At 44.7% G+C, this 23,636-nt stretch overlaps 1 protein-coding gene across 6 annotated transcripts in view; it reads left to right on the top strand.

Annotated features, from left to right (window-relative positions):
• The window catches only part of tfeb (transcription factor EB), a 107,590-nt gene that overhangs the window by 30,237 nt on the left and 53,717 nt on the right, over positions 1-23,636 (top strand). For 2 of the 6 annotated variants that reach the window (XM_036983572.2, XM_036983569.2), the window contains exon 2: positions 9,245-9,349. The exons of 2 other annotated variants lie outside the window; for them this stretch is intronic. The gene's annotated coding sequence lies outside the window, so the exon portion shown is untranslated. Of the gene's footprint in view, positions 1-6,883; positions 7,102-9,244; positions 9,350-23,636 lie in introns of those variants that run through there. 2 more of the 6 variants (XM_090241258.1, XM_036983570.2) reach the window with 2 other exon arrangements.

Raw genomic sequence — 23,636 nt, 5'->3', positions numbered from 1 at the left:
CATGCTCCCTTCAAAAAATGCAGAACTAAGAACAGATATAGCCCTTGGTTCACTCCAGACCTGACTGCCCTCGACCAGCACAAAAACATCCTGTGGCGGACTGCAATAGCATCGAATAGTCCCCGCGATATGCAACTGTTCAGGGAAGTCAGGAACCAATACACACAGTCGGTCAGGAAAGCTAAGGCCAGCTTCTTCAGGCAGAAATTTGCATCTTGTAGCTCCAACTCCAAAAAGTTCTGGGACACTGAAGTCCATGGAGAACAAGAGCACCTCCTCCCAGCTGCCCACTGCACTGAGGCTAGGTAACACGGTCACCACCGATAAATCCATGATTATCAAACTTCAACAAGCATTTCTCTACGGCTGGCCATGCCTCCCCCCCCGCAGCTACTCGCCCAAGCTTCTCCGGGTTCTCCTTTACCCAAATCCATATAGCAGATGTTCTGAAAGAGCTGCAAAACCTGGACCTGTACAAATCAGCTGGGCTTGACAATCTGGACCCTCTATTTCTGAAACTATCCGCCGCCATTGTCGCAACCCCTATTACCAGCCTGTTCAACCTCTCTTTCATATCGTCTGAGATCCCCAAGGATTGGAAAGCTGCCGCAGTCATCCCCTCTTCAAAGGGGGAGACACCCTGGACCCAAACTGTTACAGACCTATATCCATCCTGCCCTGCCTATCTAAGGTCTTCGAAAGCCAAGTCAACAAACAGGTCACTGACCATCTCGAATCCCACCGTACCTTCTCCGCTGTGCAAATTTCCGAGCCGGTCACGGGTGCACCTCAGCCACGCTCAAGGTACTAAACGGTATCATAACCGCCATCGATAAAAGACAGTACTGTGCAGCCGTCTTCATCGACCTTGCCAAGGCTTTCAACTCTGTCAATCACCATATTCTTATCGGCAGACTCAGTAGCCTCGGTTTTTCTGATGGCTGCCTTGCCTGGTTCACCAACTACTTTGCAGACAGAGTTCAGTGTGTCAAATCGGAGGGCATGCTGTCCGGTCCTCTGGCAGTCTCTATGGGGGTGCCACAGGGTTCAATTCTTGGGCCGACTCTTTTCTCTGTATATATCAATGATGTTGCTCTTGCTGCGGGCGATTCCCTGATCCACCTCTACGCAGACGACACCATTCTATATACTTCCGGCCCGTCCTTGGACACTGTGCTATCTAACCTCCAAACGAGCTTCAATGCCATACAACACTCCTTCCGTGGCCTCCAACTGCTCTTAAACGCTAGTAAAACCAAATGCATGCTTTTCAACCGCTCGCTGCCTGCACCCGCACGCCTGACTAGCATCACCACCCTGGATGGTTCCGACCTTGAATATGTGGACATCTATAAGTACCTAGGTGTCTGGCTAGACTGTAAACTCTCCTTCCAGACTCATATCAAACATCTCCAATCTAAAATCAAATATAGAGTCGGCTTTCTATTCCGCAACAAAGCCTTCTTCACTCATGCCGCCAAGCTTACCCTAGTAAAACTGACTATCCTACCGATCCTCGACTTCGGCGATGTCATCTACAAAATTGCTTCCAACACTCTACTCAGCAAACTGGATGCAGTTTATCACAGTGCCATCCGTTTTGTCACTAAAGCACCTTATACCACCCACCACTGCGACCTGTATGCTCTAGTCGGCTGGCCCTCGCTACATATTCGTCGCCAGACCCACTGGCTCCAGGTCATCTACAAGTCCATGCTAGGTAAAGCTCCGCCTTATCTCAGTTCACTGGTCACGATGGTAACACGTGCTCTAGCAGGTGTATCTCACTGATCATCCCTAAAGCCAACACCTCATTTGGCTGCCTTTCGTTCCAGTTCTCTGCTGCCTGTGACTGGAACGAATTGCAAAAATCGCTGAAGTTGGAGACTTTTATCTCCCTCACCAACTTCAAACATCTGCTATCTGAGCAGCTAACCAATCGCTGCAGCTGTACATAGTCTATCGGTAAATAGCCCACCCATTTTTACCTACCTCATCCCCATACTGTTTTTATTTATTTTATTTTCTGCTCTTTTGCACACCAATATCTCTACCTATACATGACCATCTGATCATTTATCACTCCAGTGTTAATCTGCAAAATTTTAATTATTCGCCTACCTCCTCATGCCTTTTGCACACAATGTACAGTGCCTTGCGAAAGTATTCGGCCCCCTTGAACTTTGCAACCTTTTGCCACATTTCAGGCTTCAAACATAAAGATATAAAACTGTATTTTTTTGTGAAGAATCAACAACAAGTGGGACACAATCATGAAGTGGAACGACATTTATTGGATATTTCATACTTTTTTAACAAATCAAAAACTGAAAAATTGGGCGTGCAAAATTATTCAGCCCCTTTACTTTCAGTGCAGCAAACTCTCTCCAGAAGTTCAGTGAGGATCTCTGAATGATCCAATGTTGACCTAAATGACTAATGATGATAAATACAATCCACCTGTGTGTAATCATGTCTCCGTATAAATGCACCTGCACTGTGATAGTCTCAGAGATCCGTCAAAAGCGCAGAGAGAATGAAGAACAAGGAACACACCAGGCAGGTCCGAGATACTGTTGTGAAGAAGTTTAAAGCCGGATTTGGATACAAAAGATTTCCCAAGCTTTAAACATCCCAAGGAGCACTGTGCAAGCGATAATATTGAAATGGAAGGAGTATCAGACCACTGCAAATCTACCAAGACCTGGCCGTCCCTCTAAACTTTCAGCTCATACAAGGAGAAGACTGATCAGAGATGCAGCCAAGAGGCCCATGATCACTCTGGATGAACTGCAGAGATCTACAGCTGAGGTGGGAGACTCTGTCCATAGGACAACAATCAGTCGTATATTGCACAAATCTGGCCTTTATGGAAGAGTGGCAAGAAGAAAGCCATTTCTTAAAGATATCCATAAAAGTGTCGTTTAAAGTTTGCCACAAGCCACCTGGGAGACACACCAAACATGTGGAAGAAGGTGCTCTGGTCAGATGAAACCAAAATTGAACTTTTTGGCAACAATGCAAAACGTTATGTTTGGCGTAAAAGCAACACAGCTGAACACACCATCCCCACTGTCAAACATGGTGGTGGCAGCATCATGGTTTGGGCCTGCTTTTCTTCAGCAGGGACAGGGAAGATGGTTAAAATTGATGGGAAGATGGATGGAGCCAAATACAGGACCATTCTGGAAGAAAACCTGATGGAGTCTGCAAAAGACCTGAGACTGGGATGGAGATTTGTCTTCCAACAAGACAATGATCCAAAACATAAAGCAAAATCTACAATGGAATGGTTCAAAAATAAACATATCCAGGTGTTAGAATGGCCAAGTCAAAGTCCAGACCAGAATCCAATCGAGAATCTGTGGAAAGAACTGAAAACTGCTGTTCACAAATGCTCTCCATCCAACCTCACTGAGCTCGAGCTGTTTTGCAAGGAGGAATGGGAAAAAATGTCAGTCTCTCGATGTGCAAAACTGATAGAGACATACCCCAAGCGACTTACAGCTGTAATCGCAGCAAAAGGTGGCGCTACAAAGTATTAACTTAAGGGGGCTGAATAATTTTGCACGCCCAATTTTTCAGTTTTTGATTTGTTAAAAAAGTTTGAAATATCCAATAAATGTCGTTCCACTTCATGATTGTGTCCCACTTGTTGTTGATTCTTCACAAAAAAATACAGTTTTATATCTTTATGTTTGAAGCCTGAAATGTGGCAAAAGGTCGCAAAGTTCAAGGGGGCCGAATACTTTCGCAAGGCACTGTATATAGACTCTCCTTTTTTCTACTGTATTATTGACTTGTTAATTGTTTACTCCATGTGTAACTCTGTGTTGTCTGTTCACACTGCTATGCTTTATCTTGGCCAGGTCGCAGTTGCAAATGAGAACTTGTTCTCAACTAGCCTACCTGGTTAAATAAAGGTGAAATAAAAAAATAAAACATTTAAAAAAAAAATGACAGGTGAATTGTAGATCAGTCTGTTGTGACTCACCTGCGATGCCGGCTGCGATGTCGAACAAGCCCACTGTCTTCCATACACTAACAGTTTTTGGGGGGATTTTGTTGTCTTGATTTGTTTTGTCTGGTCATCCTTTTGAGTGATCACATGACCTGTTTGTAAACATGAGCCATGTGACCCAGTCAAAGGGTTGGTGTGTGTGTGTGTTAGTGAGTCAGTTGTTTTCCAACCTGGTTTCTGGTAAAGAGCACCTCACACTTTCTACAACTACATGAGGAAAGGGCTTTTCTCCTCTGTAGGATGAACCTGTCAGGGCCTCCATCAGAGGTTGGTACAGAGATCTAATCGGAGTGTTTGGAAAAATATGCCCCCAGGGACACAGCCTATCAGACCTGGGTGTTCCACGGTGGCCATTTTGTGCCAGAGCTTCACTCCACTTGGGCTATCATAGTGGAGAGGTGCGACTGGGGAGTGAATTCCCTCTCTTGGGTTAGGCTGTCGAGACACTGTCACCCATCTGTCTCAGACCTGATTCAGGGAACAGGATATGATATCTTAAAGGGGCAGAATAAGAATAGGAGGTAGATCGAAACTGCCCTTAAAGCTGCAATATGTAACTTTTTTTGGGCGACCTTACCAAATTCACATATGAGTTATAGATCTGTCATTGAAAGCAAGCCTAACACGGAACCCAAACCAGCTGCGCGCTTGCATCATCGTGCATAAATGTATTTTGCCCCCCCCCACACCAAACGTGATCATGACACTCAGGTTAAAATATCAAAACAAACTCTGAACTAATGACATTAATTTGGGGACAGGTTGAAAAGCATTAAACATGAATGGCAATTTAGCTAGCTAGCTTGCACTTGCTAGCTAACTTTAATTTGTCACATTTAGCTAGCTTGCTGTTGCTAGCTAATTTGTCCTGGGATATAAACATTGAGTTGTTATTTTACCTGAAATGCACAAGGACCTCTACTCCGACAATAAATCCACACATAAAACGGTCAATCGATTCTAGTCATCTCTCCTCCTTCCAGGCTTTCATCTTTGAACTTATATGGGGATCGCATCTAAACTTTCATTATATTACAACGACAACCGGCAACAAAGTTAGTCTTTCAATCACCCACGTGGGTATAACCAATGAGGAGATGGCACGTGTGACCTGCTTCTATAAACCAATGAGGAGATGGCACGTGGGTACCTGCTTCTATAAACCAATGAGGAGATGACTTTCAGTGTGATCTGCGTCAGAAATAGGAAGGACTTCTATTTTAGCCCTTGGCGTCGTAGACGCTCATTGGCACGCGCGAGCAGTGTGGGTGCAACAATTGAATAACATGGATTTCTAAATTTACGTGTCTGGTCTGGTCAGCATGTAAGGAGCGGTATAGCTGTTCTATGTGCTCTATTTCTATGTGTCACATGCACAAGTTTTGATTTTGCACACCAACTTCAAACAGCTGAAACATTTTGTGGGGGGGTATGGAAAATGTATTAATTTCACTGCGGTTTAGATGGTATGATGATTCTATACACTATACTTGCTTGTTTTGTGTCACAAACTGAAATTAGGTGAACTATTGGCGGACAATAGTGCACCTGTAACTACTGATACAGGGTCAGCTGTTAAAGGTAGACTCGGTGAGATGACATTGCAACGTACAGCACTGCAGATATAGAGATGAGTGCAATGCAAGACTTTGTTCTCACAGAGTATCTGCGCATGTGCACGTGTGCCTTTCACGCCGATACAACGTAGTAGCTATGGCAACAATACAGAAGTTTAGCCTCCTGCTTCAATGCTCTAAGGTGTTACCGAAGTTGACCCATGTATTTGCTTTGAGTCGCGTCATCATACTGTCTACCTTTTTAATCCACCACCCTAATGAGTTAGTATTGGGAGTAGGGTAATCTGATCCTAGATCTGATGTCAATTTATACCGCGAGTGCAGAGTGGCACCAGCAGATGGGGCTAAACTTTTCTGAACAGATTGGGCAGAAACTCCTACCTGTGTACAGGTGGAATGTGTCTTTTGCTGTCATTCCAGCTATATCAACCCCTCCTTTAATTATTTAGACCAAGATTTCCTCTTAAAATAATCACGAGGACATGTTTGTTGTTTTAATGGTATGAGATCTACTGTGACTCAATTTATGGTTGGTCAACTGTAGCATTTCTTAAAAATGGTTTAGGGAATGTTTGGTTCCGCCTCTGCACCCATGTGTTTAGGTCTCTGCAATGTCATTCCTTAGGCTGTTATCTGATGAAAAATGCCATTTTATTTCCAGTCTTCAGACTACATGTTTGAACAGCACTCTGTCCTGTAACAGACAACATAATGGCCTGCCACCTTCTACTGATAACCAACTGGAGATACCAAGCGCAATAAACATGTATTACCTGCTTGTCTTCAGGAGCTTGCGCAGGTGTTATCAGAGATTCTTATCGTTGTGGAAGTGTGTGTCAGTGGACAGGAGTCTGTGTGTCGAGGGCGTCAGGTCCTGACTTGCTCTGTCAGAGATGGAGCGGCCCCCTCTTTCTCACGTGTGAGGAATGGATTTCCCAAGCATGGGAGTGGAGTTCTGTGGGAATTCTGTGTTTTTGGCAGGTGGCGTCTGCTGCGGGGATCCGGACACTGAGTCCCCCATGGGGCGGCAGGGTAGTCTAGTGGTTAGAGCGTTGGACTAGTAACCGAAAGTTTGCAAGTTCAAACCCCCGAGCTGACAAGGTACAAATCTGTCATTCTGCCCCTGAACAGGCAGTTAACCCACTGTCCCTAGGCTGTCATTGTAAATAAGAATTTGTTCTTAACTGACTTGCCTAGTTAAATAAAGGTGTAAAAAAAAAAATTTAAAACAATTCTCCCATGGACAGCATTCTGGTTAATTTAGGGGAAGTGGAGGAATAGGAGAGGGAACATAGTTGGCTTGAGGAGGAAGGGACAGGGACTAACTATGTCCCTGTGACTATTTTTGAGTGGAGAGGCACAGTGTCACGAGCAGAGACCAGAGAGAGTGTGTCTATAAGAGCTCAACCAGCCTAGCAGAGCGTGTCTCTCGTTTTGTGTGTAGTTGAGGTGTCTGGGATACAGTAACAGAATATGTTGCTCTGAGGATTGTCCTTCTCCCTGGTAAGGATGTGGGATTACCTGTGTCGTGATCTTTTCCCCACATCTGTCTCTGTTTCCATCTCGCTGTGGGATTGTCTCTGTGTGGAAACGTCTGGACTCTGGAATTTCCTCATGGTGCTTTGGGTCGTGAGCAAGGAATGGGCTATAATTTGTCACTGGGCCACTGGAAGGTTGTTTGAATACATGCTTTGTGTGGTGGGTTGTTGGGTAGACTGGCTTCATTGTATAATGGGCAACTTGCCATGCAAAATGAAAGAATCATGTTTATTATTAAAGAACTCAGTTATGCGCATCCAAACCATTAATGTTACTTCGACCAATGGCAAAATTATCTTCTAATGCCTTGTGGTGTTTTTCTGTAATTTATATGGAAATGTGGGAATATACACTGGTCCTCAAGGTCTTGCTGGCTGTTGTATTTTCGAGTGAAATAGCACGGTGGTTAATTTGTATGGTAAAGGCCTTGCCTACAGGCTTAGTAAAGATAATTCAGATGTGTAACATTGAGGCCAGAGAGTCCACTCATCTGCTACTTTGACAGGTTTGAATTAGTCCCTGATTTAGAGGGGAAGGATGAAAACCATAATTTATGTTGACCTGAACGTGTATAGCCCTTGTTTATGATTTGTGTGGTTGATATGGTTGAGGGCAGGCAGGTTGTTTCCCTGGCCTGCTGTAACAGAGGAAGTTGTTGCTTCACTCCTGATCTCACTAGGAGTTGTGAAATCCAAGCCCATGAGGAAGGGAAACATTGTTTGTGGTTGTTTTGATGATGCAGCTCTTTTGTCTTTATTTAAGACTGATTTTGAATATGGATCGGGCTGCACCTCAGTGTAAAGTGTTGTTCTCTCCTCATCTTTTCCACTGACATTAAGGACATGGACAGGGGAAAGCAACATCCTGGTAACTTGATTACATACTTAGCCCCTCTTTGCTCCCTGTGGAAAATAAGGTCGCAAAAAAACATCCGCCATGCCGGGCGGCCCTCTGCTTTCAGATAACATGCTGACCATACGGGCGGCCCTCTGCTTTCAGATAACATGCTGACCATACGGGCGGCCCTCTGCTTTCAGATAACATGCTGACCATACGGGCGGCCCTCTGCTTTCAGATAACATGCTGACCATACGGGCGGCCCTCTGCTTTCAGATAACATGCTGACACGTGTGTGTGTGAGCGTTGCAAAATACATTCACACATGTTATTCAATCATTTCTTCCAAACTGCTTGCGTGTGTCAACGATCATCTGCTTAGCCAGGCGCTAAAATAGAACTTGGACTTCTATCTTTGATGCTTGACGTTCCCATCTCCTCATTGGTTTTTAGGAGCATATACCCATGTGGGTGATTGAAAGATGAACTTAGGTCCACACTCCAGTCTAGTTGGTGGTGGCAATGCACCTTAAAGTTGGTTGCCAACCGCCATATAAAGTCCACAGAAGAAAAATAAATGTTTACCAGAAACTAACTAGGTTTCACCTTATATCTGTGGATTAATTTTTGGAGTAGAGAACACACTATTTTGTGACTCGAAATCTACAAAGATCCCATAAAAAAGGACTGCGTTTCAGGTAAAATAACAACCCAATTTTTATATCCCAGGTCAAATTAGCTAGCACCAGTAAGCTAGCTAGCTAAATGGCCATGAATGTTTCATGTGTTTCAACCTATCACCAAATTAATACAGTTGGTTCAGAGTTCGTTTTGATATTTCAACCTGCGTCTCCTGATTGCATCTGATGTGGATAGACAAAATCAACATGCGAGCGATGGTGCAAGCACACGTGTACCCGATCCAGTCAACATTCAAGTGCCAATGAAGGAGATGAAGCTCTTTGTCAGTGTCTGCTAGCTCACTGACATTGTTGTGAGCACATACGCAATTAAATTGATGTGCTGTACGCACACACCTCCACACGGTGTTTTGCATCAATTGTTTTGGAAAGTCATTTCTATTATAAACCTGAGTATGTGTGCTGTTGCCTCACAGTAGCCTATGATGCCAGACCACCTGACTGGAACAGTTACTTCTGCTACTGTACTGTCCTACTAATATAACAAAGTACAACCTTGTTACAACAGTGCACATCCAGGTACTGCTGTAGTCTCATAGATGTTTTTCTCTCTCTGTGTCTGCCTGTAGTTTCCAGTCCTCTCCAGGGTGTCCAGAGATGTAGGGAGCAGTGGGAGGGAGCACCCCCCCCCCCCCCCCTTCTCACTCTCTCAGCACCACTTTACTTACAAAGAGGTACAGTAAATGTGTGTGTGTGTGTCACTGTTTGTTTCTCACTTTTTTGTATTGGTGTTCCTCTGTGTTAACTGTATTCAGAGAGGGAGTGAAGCAGGGTGTGCCAGGGCTCATTTAAAAAAAGGGATGCTATCCGAATGTGACTTCCCTGGTTTAATAATGGATAATTGCCATGCTGGCAATTCGATGCCATTTCATTTTGGTATCTCAAATTGTTCTGGCAATTCTCAGAAACTTCATTGGTAGGAAGGATGTTTGATGTTTTCTTTTTTTTTTAACATTTGGCACAAAAACATTTTCATGAAAGTGGACATTTTTCAGCCCAATGATCTGTTAACTGTACCTAATAGACAACATCTAGGTGTCATTATACTCCTAGTAGTGTGCTTTAAAATATGGAGTATTGCTATATTCAGACTTTATTTGTCATTGAAACTATTAATATGTCAAAAGTACACTTTTTGATTTGGTTCATATTTAGACATATTGTTTTAAGCAATATAATCTACAAGTACATCACATTTCTAGTGGGCTCTCTACAACTTTTAAAGTTCTGATCTATTTTATGAACACCCCCAACTCAGTGAATGGAAAAATGGATTCAAAGTCAACTCCCTTCACTGTTGGTTTGTTGCAATCCTAAAGGAGGGCTGTGATTGATTAATGATTTTTGATGTAATTTTATATGTATATAATTTATTCAACTTTGGCAGAGAGCCCACTATGGAAAGTTGTTCACTGATCATTACGTGAGGCATGCACGTTCACTGATCATTACGTGAGGCATGCACGTTCACTGATCATTACGTGAGGCATGCACGTTCACTGATCATTACGTGAGGCATGCACGTTCACTGATCATTACGGGAGGCATGTATGCTGTAGGTCTAAAAAGGGTGTAAAAGGGCCACTTTAATTCTAATAATAATTAAAGTGTGGGCCATGCTGTTGTGGAATCGCCCATTTAATATGTTCCTGCTTAGTTCATGTGGTCAGGACAACATCCGGACCCTATGAAGAGCTAGTGGTCAGTGTTAAAGGAACTGGTACCTGGAGTCACCTGGATTCACCTTTTCAGGGTCGTAATCCCATCCCTAACCTGTAGCTGCCCCTGTATAGAAGTAGGGAAACCCCTTAACTCTCTGTTCCCTCTCTGGACTCTCTGTGGTTGAGTCTTCTCAAACCACATCTCCTCTGAGTGAATGCAGCCCTGCTCAGTCTATGGTATCAGATGGAGGTGTTTGTTATATTTGGTGTATCTGATCTGAGGGTGAATGGCAGCTATTTACCAGTCACTGTCTCTCACAGAGTAAATGAGGGAACCACAGAGGTGTGTGTTTCTCACTACCTACAGTAGTCTGTGTTGGATGACACTGCATCTCATGTGACAAAAATATGATTCAGTGAAATTTCCCTCAAAATTACATACCAAGTTTCAGACTGAGAAATAATGATTTTCAAATACCTGTGAATCTGATGCATTTTGTTATTCAATTATACTGAATATCTGTTTGTTGTTAAAGCTACAGTATATAAAAACTGACCCTAGATCAGAAACTTGATGGACCAGGTTTAGAGTGTGTAGTTGGGGAAGTGTTGGTCTTTGTCATTTAGGAGTATAAGCAGTGTGTGAGTTACATGGCCCAGGGGGGGGGCTCAGCCCCTTCAAATGAGACATGCACTCCCCTAAATGCAACAAAAGTCAAACTTTGGGGGGACTCAAATTGAACCACTCTCCTATTTGTTTAAAATTCAAATTTGTATTGCCACAGTGGTAAATATTAAAATGAAAACTTATTCCAAATTAAATGAACACCCCCACCTCTGTGTCATGGTTTAAACCAGTGACAGTTGGTTCAGGTTCTTTCAATCACATGAATCTCTCTTCTCCGCCTGTCTGCCTCTCTCTCCATCTGTTTTGAGCTTTCGCTAGTGAACTTACAACATTGTTTCAACTGGGCCCCTCAGTTTCCTGCGCCAATGAGCTCGGGACAGACGCAGCTGTATTTGCGTCCTGTATTTCAGACCCTTTTCAGGTGTCTGGACTTTTCTTGTTACAAAAATGTCTGGCCATTTGTCAGCATGATGAATCCAGTGGCCCTTTACAGTCTTACCTGTATACAGGTTGAAAATGGCAGATTTGGACACTAAGCGCCTAAATTGGATTGCAGTGATTCCTCTGGGGGGTAAATGCTGAGTGATTTAAATGGTGTAAATTACGAGGACTCAAAGTATTTTGAAAGATTAGATTATAATAAATACAGTGGGGCAAAAAAAATTGTCAGCCACCAATTGTGCAAGTTCTCCCACTTAAAAAGATGAGAGGCCTGTAATTTTCATCATTGGTACACTTCAACTATGACAGACAAAATGAGAAGAAAGAAAATCCAGAAAATCACATTGTAGGATTTTTTATGAATTTATTTGCAAATTATGGTGGAAATTAAGTATTTGGTCAATAACAAAAGTTTCTCAATACTTTGTTTATATACCCTTTATTGGCAATGACAGAGGTGAAGACTTACAGAAAACGTTTGACAAGGTTTTCACACAATGTTGCTGGTATTTTGGCCCATTCCTCCATGCAGATCTCCTCTAGAACAGTGATGTTTTGGGGCTGTTGCTGGGCAACACGGACTTTCAACTCCCTCCAGAATGTTCTATGGGGTTGAGATCTGGAGACTGGCTAAGCCACTCTAGGACCTTGAAATGCTTCTTACGAAGCCACTCCTTCGTTGCCCGGGCGGTGTGTTTGGGATCATTGTCATGCTGAAAGACCCAGCCATCTTCAAATCCCTTGCTGATGGTAGGCTTTGTTACTTTGGTCCCAGCTCTCTGCAGGTCATTCACTAGGTCCCCCTGTGTGGTTCTGGGATTTGTGCTCACCGTTCTTGTGATCATTTTGACCCCACGGGGTGAGATCTTGTGTGGAGCCCCAGATCGAGGGAGATTATCAGTGGTCTTGTATGTCCTCCATTTCCTAATAATTGCTCCCACAGTTGATTTCTTCAAACCAAGCTGCTTACCTATTGCAGATTCAGTCTTCCCAGCCTGGTGCAGGTCTACAATTTTTCCTCAACAGAATGAGTTTGTTGAATTGAGAAGACAATTTGCTGCGGACCACGCATCTGAATGCACTAATGACTACATTCTATGTAGTATGCATGCCAAAATGATCTGCTTCTCTAAATTGCATTGTGAAAGCCTAACACTGTAAGATTTATTTTTGTAATTTAGCTAGTCTTGTTGGCAATCAAATACAATTTAATTGGTCACATACACATGGTTAGCAGATGTTATTGCGAGTGTAGCGAAATTCTTGTGCTTCTAGATCCGACAGTGCAGCAGTATCTAACAGGTAATATCTAACAATTCCACAACAAAACCTAATATCGAACAAATTCCACAACAAAACCTTAAACACACAATCCAGTGAAGGAATGGAATAAGAATATATACACTGCTCAAAAAAATAAAGGGAACACTAAAATAACACATCCTAGATCTGAATGAATGAAATTCTTATTAAATACTTTTTTCTTTACATAGTTGAATGTGCTGACAACAAAATCACACACAAATTATCATTGGAAATCAAATTTATCAACCCATGGAGGTCTGGATTTGGAGTCACACTCAAAATTAAAGTGGAAAACCACACTACAGGCTGATCCAACTCCGTAGCGTGTGTGGCCTTTACGTGCCTGTATGACCTCCCTACAACGCCTGGGCATGCTCCTGATGAGGTGGCGGATGGTCTCCTGAGGGATCTCTTCCCAGACCTGGACTAAAGCATCTGCCAACTCCTGGACAGTCTGTGGTGCAACGTGGCGTTGGTGGATGGAGCGAGACATGATGTCCCAGATGTGCTCAATTGGATTCAGGTCTGGGGAATGGGCGGGCCAGTCCATAGCATCAATGTCTTCCTCTTGCAGGAACTGCTGACATACTCCAGCCACATGAGGTCTAGCATTGTCTTGCATTAGGAGGAACCCAGGGCCAACTGCACCAGCATATGGTCTCACAAGGGGTCTGAGGATCTCATCTCGGTACCTAATGGCAGTCAGGCTACCTCTGGCGAGCACATGGAGGTGCGGCCCCCCCAAAGAAATGCCACCCCACACCATGACTCACGCACCGCCAAACCGGTCATGCTGGAGGATGTTGCAGGCAGCAGAACGTTCTCCATGGCGTCTCCAGACTGTCACGTCTGTCACATGTGCTCAGTGTGAACCTGCTTTCATCTGTGAAGAGCACAGGGCACCCGTGGAGAATTTGCCAATCTTGGTGTTCTCTGGCAAATGCCAAACGTCCTGCACGGTATTGGGCTGTAAGCACAACCCCCACCTGTGGACGTCGGGCTGTCATTACCACCCTCATGGAGTCTGTTTCTGACCGTTTGAGCAGACACATGCACATTTGTGGCCTGCTGTGGAGGTCATTTTGCAGGGCTCTGGCAGTGCTCCTCCTTGCACAAAGGCGGAGGTAGCGGTCCTGCTGCTGGGTTGTTGCCCTCCTACGGCCTCCTCCACGTCTCCTGATGTACTGGCCTGTCTCCTGGTAGCGCCTCCATGCTCTGGACACTACGCTGACCGACACACAAAACCTTCTTGCCACAGCTTGCATTGATGTGCCATCCTGGATGAGCTGCACTACCTGAGCCACTTGTGTGGGTTGTAGACTTCGTCTTATGCTACCACTAGAGTGAAAGCACCGGCAGCATTCAAAAGTGACCAAAACATCAGCCATGAAGCATAGGAACTGAGAAGTGGTCTGTGGTCAGCACCTGCAGAACCACTCCTTTATTGGGGGTGTCTTGCTAATTGACTATAATTTCCACCTGTTTTCCATTTGCACAACAGCATGTGAAAGGAAGCAACACTGACATTACATAAGTGGACAGTTTGATTTCACAGAAGTGTGATTGACTTGGAGTTACATTGTGTTGTTTAAGTGTTCCCTTTATTTTTTTGAGCAGTGTACATATAAGTATATGGATGAGCATAGGCAAGATGGTATAAAATACAGTATATACAGTTGAAGTCGGAAGTTTACATACACCTTAGCCAAATGCATTTAAACTCTGTTTTTTACAATTCCTGACATTTAATCCTAGTAAAAATTCCCTGTCATAGGTCAGTTAGGATCACCACTTTATTTTAAGAATGTGAAATGTCAGAATAATAGTAGAGTGATTTATTTCAGATTTTATTTCTTTCATCACATTCCCAGTGGGTCAGAAGTTTACATACACTCAATTAGCATTTGGTAGCATTGCCTTCAAAATGTTTAACTTGGGTCAAAAGTTACAGGTAGCCTTCCACAAACTTCCCACAATAAGTTGGGTGAATTTTGGCCCATTCCTCCAGACAGAGCTGGTGTAACGGAGTCAGGTTTGTAGGACTCCTTGCTTACACACACGTTTTCAGTTCTGCACACAAATGTTCTATAGGATTGAGGTCATGGCTTGGTGATGGCCACTACAATACCTTGACTCTGTTGTCCGGAAGCCATTTTGCCAGAACTTTGGAAGTATGCTTGGGGTCATTGTCCATTTGGAAGACCCATTTGTGACCAAGCTTTAATTTCCCGACTGAAGTCTTGAGATGTTGCTTCAATATATCCACATCATTTTCCCCCCTCATGATACCATCTATTTTGTGAAGTGCACCAGTCCCTCCTGTAGCAAAGCACCCCCACAACATGTTGCTGCCACCCCCGTGCTTCACGGTTAGGATGGTGTTCTTCGGCTTGCAAGCCTCCCCATTTGTCCTCCAAAATGGTCATTATGTCCCAAATGTATTTATATAGACCTTCTTACATCAGCTGATATATCAACGTGCTGTACAGATACCCAGCCTAAAACGGCAAGCAATGCAGGTGTAGAAGCACGGTGGCTAAGAAAATCTCCATAGAAAGGCCGAAACCTAGAGAGGAACCAGGCTATGAGGGGTGGCCAGTCCTCTTCTGGCTGTGCCGGGTGGAGGTTATAACAGAACATGGCCAAGATGTTCAAATGTTCATAGATGACCAGCAGGGTCAAATAATAATAATCACAGTGGTTGTCGAGGATGCAACAGGTCAGCACCTCAGGAGTACATGTCAGTTGGCTTTTCATAGCCGATCATTCAGAGTATCTCTACTGCTCCTGCTATCTCTAGAGAGTTGAAAACAGCAGGTCTGGGACAGGCAGCACGTCCGGTGAACAGGTCAGGGTTCCATAGCCGCAGGCAGAACAGTTGAAGCTGGAGCAGCAGCAGCAAACAGTTCTATTTTTGTTTCATCAGACCAGAGGACATTTCTCCAAAAAGTACCATCTCTGTCCCCATGTGCAGTTGCAAACCGTAGTCTGGCTTTTTGGTGGTGGTTTTGGAGCAGTGGCTTCTTCCTTACTGAGCGGCCTTTCAGGTTATGTCGATATAGGACTCGTTTTACTGTGGATATAGATACTTTGTACCTGTTTCCTCCAGCATCTTCACAAGGTCCTTTATTGTTGTTCTGGGATTGATTTGAACTTTTCGCAACAAAGAACGTGACAGAACGTGTCTCCTTCTTGAGCGGTATGACGGCTGCGTGGTCCCATGGTGTTTATACTTGCGTACTATAAAGCCATGACATGTTCTTTCATTTTCCAAGCTGTTTAAAAGGCACAGTCAACTTAGTGTATAAACTTCTGACCCACTGGAATTGTGATACAGTGAAATAATCTGTCCCTTTTAATTGCTACCATAATCTGTCTGTAATCAATTGTTGGAAAAATTACTTGTCATGTAGATGTCCTACCCGACTTGCCTAAACTATAGTTTGTTAACAAGAAATTTGTGGAGTGTTTGAAAAACAAGTTCTATTGACTTCAACCTAAGTGTATGTAAACTTCTGACTTCAACTGTACATATGAGATGAGTAATGCAAGATATGTGAACTTTATTAAAGTGGCATTATTTATTAAGTGACTAGTTTATTTATTTATAATTTATTAAAGTGGCCAATGATTTCAAGTCTGTATGTAGGCAGAAGCCTCTGTTAGTGATGGCTGTTTAACAGTCTGACAGGCCTTGAGATAGAAGCTGTTTTTCAGTCTCTCGTCCCAGCTTTGATGCACCTGTTCTGACCTCGCCTTCTGGATGGTAAGCGGGGTGAACAGGCTGTGGCTCGGGTGGTTGTTGTCCTTGATTATCTTTTTGACCTTTCTGTGACATCAGGTGCTGTAGGTGTCTTGCAGGTCAGGTAGTTTGCCTCTGGTGATGCGTTGTGCAGACCGCACCACCCTCTGGTGAGCTCTGCTGTTGTGGGCGGTGCAGTTGCCATACCAGATGGTGATACAGTCTGACAGGATGCTCTCAATTGTGCGTCGGTAAAAGTTTAAGGGATTTAGGTGACAAACTGTTGCGCCGCCTTCACCACACTGGACCATTTCAGTTTGTCCGTGATGTGTACACCGAGGAACTTAACCTTCCACCTTCTCCACTACTGTCCCCTCCATGCGGATAGGGGGGTGCTCCCTCTGCTGTTTCCTGAAATCGACGATCATCTCCTTTGTTTTGTTAATGTTGAGTGAGGTTATTTTCCTGGCACCACACTCAGAGTGCCCTCACCACCTCTTGTCGTTGTTGGTATTCAATCCTAGTTCTGTTGTACCGTCTGCAAACTTGATGATTGAGTTGGAGGAGTCATGGGTGAACAGGGAGTAGAGGGGGCTGAGCACGCACCCTTGTGGGGCCCCAGTGTTGAGGATCAGCGAAGTGGCGATGTTGTTTCCTACCTTCACCACCTGGGGGCAGCCCCTCAGGAAGTCCAGGACTCAATTATACAGGGTGGGGTTGGAACAAGCTTTCAAATTATGCCCACCTGACCTAGATTGCAATTTCTAATGGACTGCGTAAACAACAGTTATTGTGTAATGGCTGGGATGCAGGGCTGTGTTCAAAACAATAAAAAATGTGGTTGCTCTAGTTCCTCAATGGCACAGCTTGGAGAGCTCATAAAAGTGTATTGAAATGAATTAGAAACTGCACACTTTGGAGAGGTGTGTGGCCACTTGTAATTACCAGTAAGACATCTCACTCAACATAGGTGCAACGTAAGACAAAACTATATCTCAAATTCTCCAAGAATTTTCCTATTATATTGCTGAATGTATCCAGAGTATTTTCAGATCATGTTATCAACAAATGTGGTGAAAAGTATAGTAAATGTGAAATGCTGATAAAATCAGGCTTGTCAGGTGGACTGTTGTCCTTACATTTAGTCTAATAATTTTCCCTTTTAATTGCCACCATGGTAATGCATATGCTTTCCATATTTCTTATGTAAGAAACATTTTAATTTAGTCCTCTCCATATAGGCCAAGTCACACTAGTGTACAGGGCTAATTCAGACTACAAGAGTGGAGCACTAATTACAATCACTGCAAGTTATTTCACGCAAGCACAAAGCACACATCTGGGTTTGGTGGATGCCAGGAGAACGCTACCTACCTGAATGCATATTGGAAACTAAAGTTTGGAGGAGGAATAATGGTCTGGGACTGCTTTTCATGGCCCCTTAGTTCCAATGACATTCTCAACGATTCTGTGCTCCCAACTTTGTGGCAACAGTTTGGGGAAGGCCCTTTCTTGTTTCAGCATGACAATGCCCCTGTGCACAAAGCGAGGTTTTTTGGTTTGTTGATTTTAGTGTGGAAGAACTTGACTGGCCTGCACAGAGCCCGTGAATGGAAGCAAGTCCCCTCAGCAATCTAGGCTGTTATAGCAGCAAAAGGGGGGACCAACTCTGTATTTATGCCCATGATTTTGGAATAAAATGTTTGACGAGCACATACTTTTGGCCATGTAGTGTAATTCACACTGAGTGTTAGGTTGGTGTCTATGTAGTCAGAATCGCTGATTGGGTGTGTCCATGGTCGTCGGAAGCAGCTGTTTGTGTGGCAAGACCAAATGGGGAGAAACGGGTGCTGTGAAGCCTGGCAGAAAACTCACTCACTGTGGCAACTCTACACTGTGCATGTCTGCCAGTAACGGCTGTATACTGGCATGTTACGGACACTAACTGCAAGGTCTCCATGTTCAGTGACAAGTGTCGCACGCACACACACAAAACAAACAGTGTGCACACACACACACACACACACACACACACACACACACACAAACAGTGTACACACACACACACACAAACAGTGTGCACACACACAAACAGTGTGCACACACACAGAGGACTCAGGGGAACAGGGTGTTACACAAAAGGGGAACAGAGAGTGAGAAGAGTTATTTAGGGCTTTAGGTGGCATACGTCTTACAATAGAAAGGCTGTTTCTTGCTCTGTGTGTCTCTTGCTCTGTGTGTCTCTCGCTCTGTGTGTCTCTCGCTCTGTGTGTCTCTCGCTCTGTGTCTCTCGCGCTCTCGCTCTGTGTCTTGCGCTCTCGCTCTGTGTGTGTCTCTCGCTCTGTGTGTCTCTCGCTCTGTCTCTCGCTCTCTCTAGCTCTCTCTCGCTCTGTGTCTGTCTTGCGCTCTGTGTCTGTCTCGCGCTCTGTGTCTGTCTCGCGCTCTGTGTCTGTCTCGCGCTCTGTGTCTGTCTCGCGCTCTGTGTCTGTCTCGCGCTCTGTGTCTGTCTCGCGCTCTGTGTCTGTCTCGCGCTCTGTGTCTGTCTCGCGCTCTGTGTCTGTCTCGCGCTCTGTGTCTGTCTCGCGCTCTGTGTCTCGCTCTGTGTCTCGCTCTGTGTCTCGCTCTCGCTCTGTCTCGCTCTGTGTCTCGCTCTCGCTCTGTGTCTCGCTCTCTCGCGCTCTCGCTCTGTGTCTCGCTCTCGCTCTCTCGCGCTCTCGCTCTGTGTCTCGCTCTCGCTCTCTCGCTCTGTGTCTCGCTCTCGCTCTCTCTCGCGAGCTCTCGCTCTGTGTCTCGCTCTCGCTCTCTCTGTCTCCAGAGCAGTGATGTTTTGGGGCTGTTGCTGGGCAACATGGACTTTCAACTCCCTCCAAAGATTTTCTATGGGGTTGAGATCTGGAGACGGGCTAGGCCACTCCTTCGTTGCCTGGGCGGTGTGTTTGGGATCATTATCATGCTGAAAGACCCAGCCACGTTTCATCTTCAATGCCCTTGCTGATGGAAGGAGGTTTTCACTCAAAATGTCACGATACATGGCCCCATTCATTCTTTCCTTTACACGGATCAGTCGTCTTGGTCCCTTTGCAGAAAAATAGCCCCAAAGCATGATTTTTCCACCCCCATACTTCACAGTAGGTATGGTGTTCTTTGGATGCAACTCAGCATTCTTTGTCCTCCAAACACGACGAGTTGAGTTTTTACCAAAAAGTTATATTTTGGATTCATCTGACCATATGACATTCTCCCAATCTTCTCTGGATCTTCCAAATGCTCTCTAGCAAACTTCAGACGGGCCTGGACATGTACTGGCTTAAGCAGGGGGACACGTCTGGCACTGCAGAATTTGAGTCCCTGGCGGCGTAGTGTGTTACTGATGGTAGGTTTTGTTACTTTGGTCCCAGCTCTCTGCAGGTCATTCACTAGGTCCCCACCGTGTGGTTCTGGGATTTTTGCTCACCGTTCTTGTGATCATTTTGACCCCACGGAGTGAGATCTTGCGTGGAGCCCCAGATCGAGGGAGATTATCAGTGGTCTTGTATGTCTTCCATTTCTTAATAATTGCTCCCACATTTCTTCAAACCAAGCTGCTTACCTATTGCAGATTCAGTCTTCCCAGCCTGGTGCAGGTCTACAATTTTGTTTCTGGTGTCCTTTGACAGCTCTTTGGTCTTGGCCATAGTGGAGTTTGGAGTGTGACTGTTTGAGGTTGTGGACAGGTGTCTTTTATACTGATAACAAGTTCAAACAGGTGCCATTAATATAGGTAATGAGTGGAGGACAGAGGAGCCTCTTAAAGAAGTTACAGGTCTGTGAGAGCCAGAAATCTTGCTTGTTTGTAGGTGACCAAATACTTATTTTCCAACATAATATCTACCTCACTTGCATTGGCAATGTTAACATATGTTTCCCATGCCAATAAAGCCCCTCGTATTGAATTGAGAGACACACAGACAAAGAGAGAGAGAGACACACAAAGAAAGAGATACAGAGAGACACCCAGAGAAACACACAGAGGTAAGGCAGGTGGAGCTGGAACAGCAGGTGATTACACTCCAGTCACCACAGACAACAGTCCAGCACAACAACACTCTCTTAACCAGAGCTGGAGGTAGAGAGAGACATATCTGCACTCTGGACAGTGGTGAGAATACTTCAACAGGAGCAGGAGAAGAACAGAGCACTAGAGGAGAGGATCAGATTGCTGGAAGAGAGGTTGAGGGGGATGGCGTGTGACAGAACAACCCACTAGAGAGGTGGCCACCCCCGCAGAGAAGCCAGCAGAACAGTCCACACCAGACCCTGACCATAGCGTCAACATCACAGCAGAACAGACAAATGAAGAACCCCAAGCCCAGCGGCTCTCACCCCCTCTGAGCACCCCCGATAGCCCTTCTGACAACCCCCCCACACCCACTGGGGACATACACAAGACACAGATTGTTCTCCTTATTGACTCAAATGGGAAATATATACAACAACAAAACACTTTTCCCCCAAACACAGTGTGTCTAAACTCTGGTGTCCAAACACCCAACACGCCCAGACCTTCTGTTTGAGGACCAAGTAGGGTCACCCAGCCGCATAATAATACACACCGGTACAAACCACCTGAAAGCACAGCAGGAAAGGGTGGCCACAGCACTGAAGGGAGTGATTGAAAAATCTTCTTCTACTTTCCCCAACGCACAAGTGGTTATCTCCACCCTGCTACCACGAATAGACTTCCTCCCTGCCACAATACAGCGGGTAAATGCAAGTATTTCCCGTGACTGTGCCTCAAAACCAAATGTTTTCCTGGCCCTTGAACAGCCTCTATGACCAGGTCCACCTCTACAAGGCAGCAGTGCCCACATTTGCCCGGACTCTAAAGGACATCGCTCTCAAACATAACCTGTGGGAAGTGTTGGGGCTAACAGATCAATAGACACCCCGCCCAGACCAGCGAGACACTCTCCCAGACCTGCGGGAATCCCCCCCTGGACCTACACATAGAGGACCCACGTCAAGAGGACTTACATCCAGACCACAGCACCACAGGCCACACCCTCACCCTCACCCCAACCAATCAACACCCTCCCACGTCAACCATGCCCACACCCCATTTAGGCCCCCTCAGATCAGACCTATGCCCTTCGTGCCCACCCCATGCACCCCACCCCCGCAAAGAGGGCCTCAACATGGAAGTAACACATACGCCCAGGCAGTGAGCAGGCAAACAGGCCCAACCCCCACTCGTACACTAGCCCAAGCCAATGGCATGTAACAGATGCTCCGCAGGCTCTTCTCACACTTACTGGCCCAAGGCCAAACCACACGACCAACAACATTGGACACTTTATGGAACACAAAGCATTCACTATCTCATCCTGGAATATCCAAGGCCTGAGGTCATCTGCCTTTGGCCTAAAGAGCAGGAACCCGGACTTCATCAAAGAAATCGGTAATGCAGACATTGTCATCCTGCAAGAAACCTGGTATAGAGGAGATGGACCCACTGGTTGCCCTCTAGGTTACAGAGAGCTGGTAGTCCCATCCACCAAACTGCCAGGCGTGCTCTGAATTCTGTCACTTGTCACATTACCAAGAGATTTGTAAGTTTGTAGAAAGTTTTGTACATTTGTAGAAATAAAAATTTGCAAGTTAAAAAAAAAATGGTTTGAGCGTCTTTGGGGGCAGGACCTCTTTTTCTCCTGACCAATCAGCCAAAACCACAGCTGCCTTTTGCTGCAAACGTTGGCTGGATTATTCCATCAATCAAATCTCAGGAAGTACCTTGAAGAGGACAAGTCATTTCTACAAAGTAACGTTATTAATGTTACTCGGCCTGAAGTACTAGAATAAAACATTCTATTTGAAGGTAATCATCTTTTGTGAACATCGTTTTTTGTTTTTAACTTTGGTGAGAAAAGTGCAAATCAATCCCAGATCAAGAGCAAAGGAACTTGTGAAGATGCTGGAGGTAACAGGTACGAAAGTATCTATATTCACAGTAAAAATTCCTATATCGACGTAATCTGAAAGGCCGATCAGCAAGGAAGAAGCCACTGCTCCAAAACCACCATAAAAAAGCCAGACTACGGTTTGCAACTGCACATGGGGACAAAGATCATACTTTTTGGATAAATGTCCTCTGGTCTGATGAAACAAAAATAGAACTGTTTGGCCATAATGACCATCGTTAGGTTTGGAGGAAAAATGGGGATGCTTGCAAGCTGAAGAACACCATCCCAAACGTGAAGCACGGGGGTGGCAGCATCATGTTGTGGGGGTGCTTTGCTGCAGGAGGGACTGGTGCACTTCACAAAATAGATATCATCATGAGGTAGGAAAATGTATGTAGATATATTGAAGCAACATCTCAAGACATCAGTCAGGAAGTTAAAGCTTGGTCACAAATGGGTCTTCCAAATGGCCAATGACCCCAAGCATACTTCGAAAGTTGTGGCAAAATGGCTTAAGGACAACAAAGTCAAGGTGTTGGAGTGGCCATCACAAAGCCATGACCTCAATCCTGTAGAAAATGTGTGGCCAGAACTGAAAAAGCATGTGCGAGCAGGGAGGCCTACAAACCTGACTCAGTTACACCAGCTCTGTCAGGAGGAATGGGCTGAAATTCACCCAACTTATTGTGGGAAGCTTGTGGAAGGCTACCGGAAATGTTTGACAGTTAAACAAGTTAAACATTTTGAAGGCAATGCTACCAAATGCTAATTGAGTGTATGTAAACTTCTGACCCACTGGGAATGTGATGTAAGAAATAAAATCTGAAATAAATCATTATCTCTACTATTATTCTGACATTTCACATTCTTAAAATAAAGTGGTGATCCTAACTGACCTAAGACGGGGAATTTTTACTAGGATTAAATGTCAGGAATTGTCAAAAACTTTGTTGAAATGTATCTGGCTAAGGTGTATGTAAACTTCTGACTTCAACTGTAAATGCTAAATTGAAAGTGCTTTGGGGGGGACGACTTCCACCATCACTGTAGCTAATAATGTTGGCTTTCTAGAAAATAACTATTTGCGGTTTTAAAGACTTGTTGCTGACTTTTGAACACTTTTTGTCAAACTACTTCATTCCGCTGCCTGTTTATTGATTAATTGGTGACTGAAAAGGTTGTCAAGAAAAAGGCCCATTCTGCACATAGCTGTGTTTTGGAAAATTTGTCTGAATAGGCTTGTGC

Source organism: Oncorhynchus mykiss, chromosome 7 (assembly GCF_057628025.1).
Source record: "Oncorhynchus mykiss isolate SJ-2025 chromosome 7, ASM5762802v1, whole genome shotgun sequence".
NCBI classification, from domain to species: domain Eukaryota; kingdom Metazoa; phylum Chordata; class Actinopteri; order Salmoniformes; family Salmonidae; genus Oncorhynchus; species Oncorhynchus mykiss.
The sequence above is the reverse complement of the archived record's forward strand: the minus strand, read 5'-3'. Positions and strand labels throughout refer to the sequence as shown.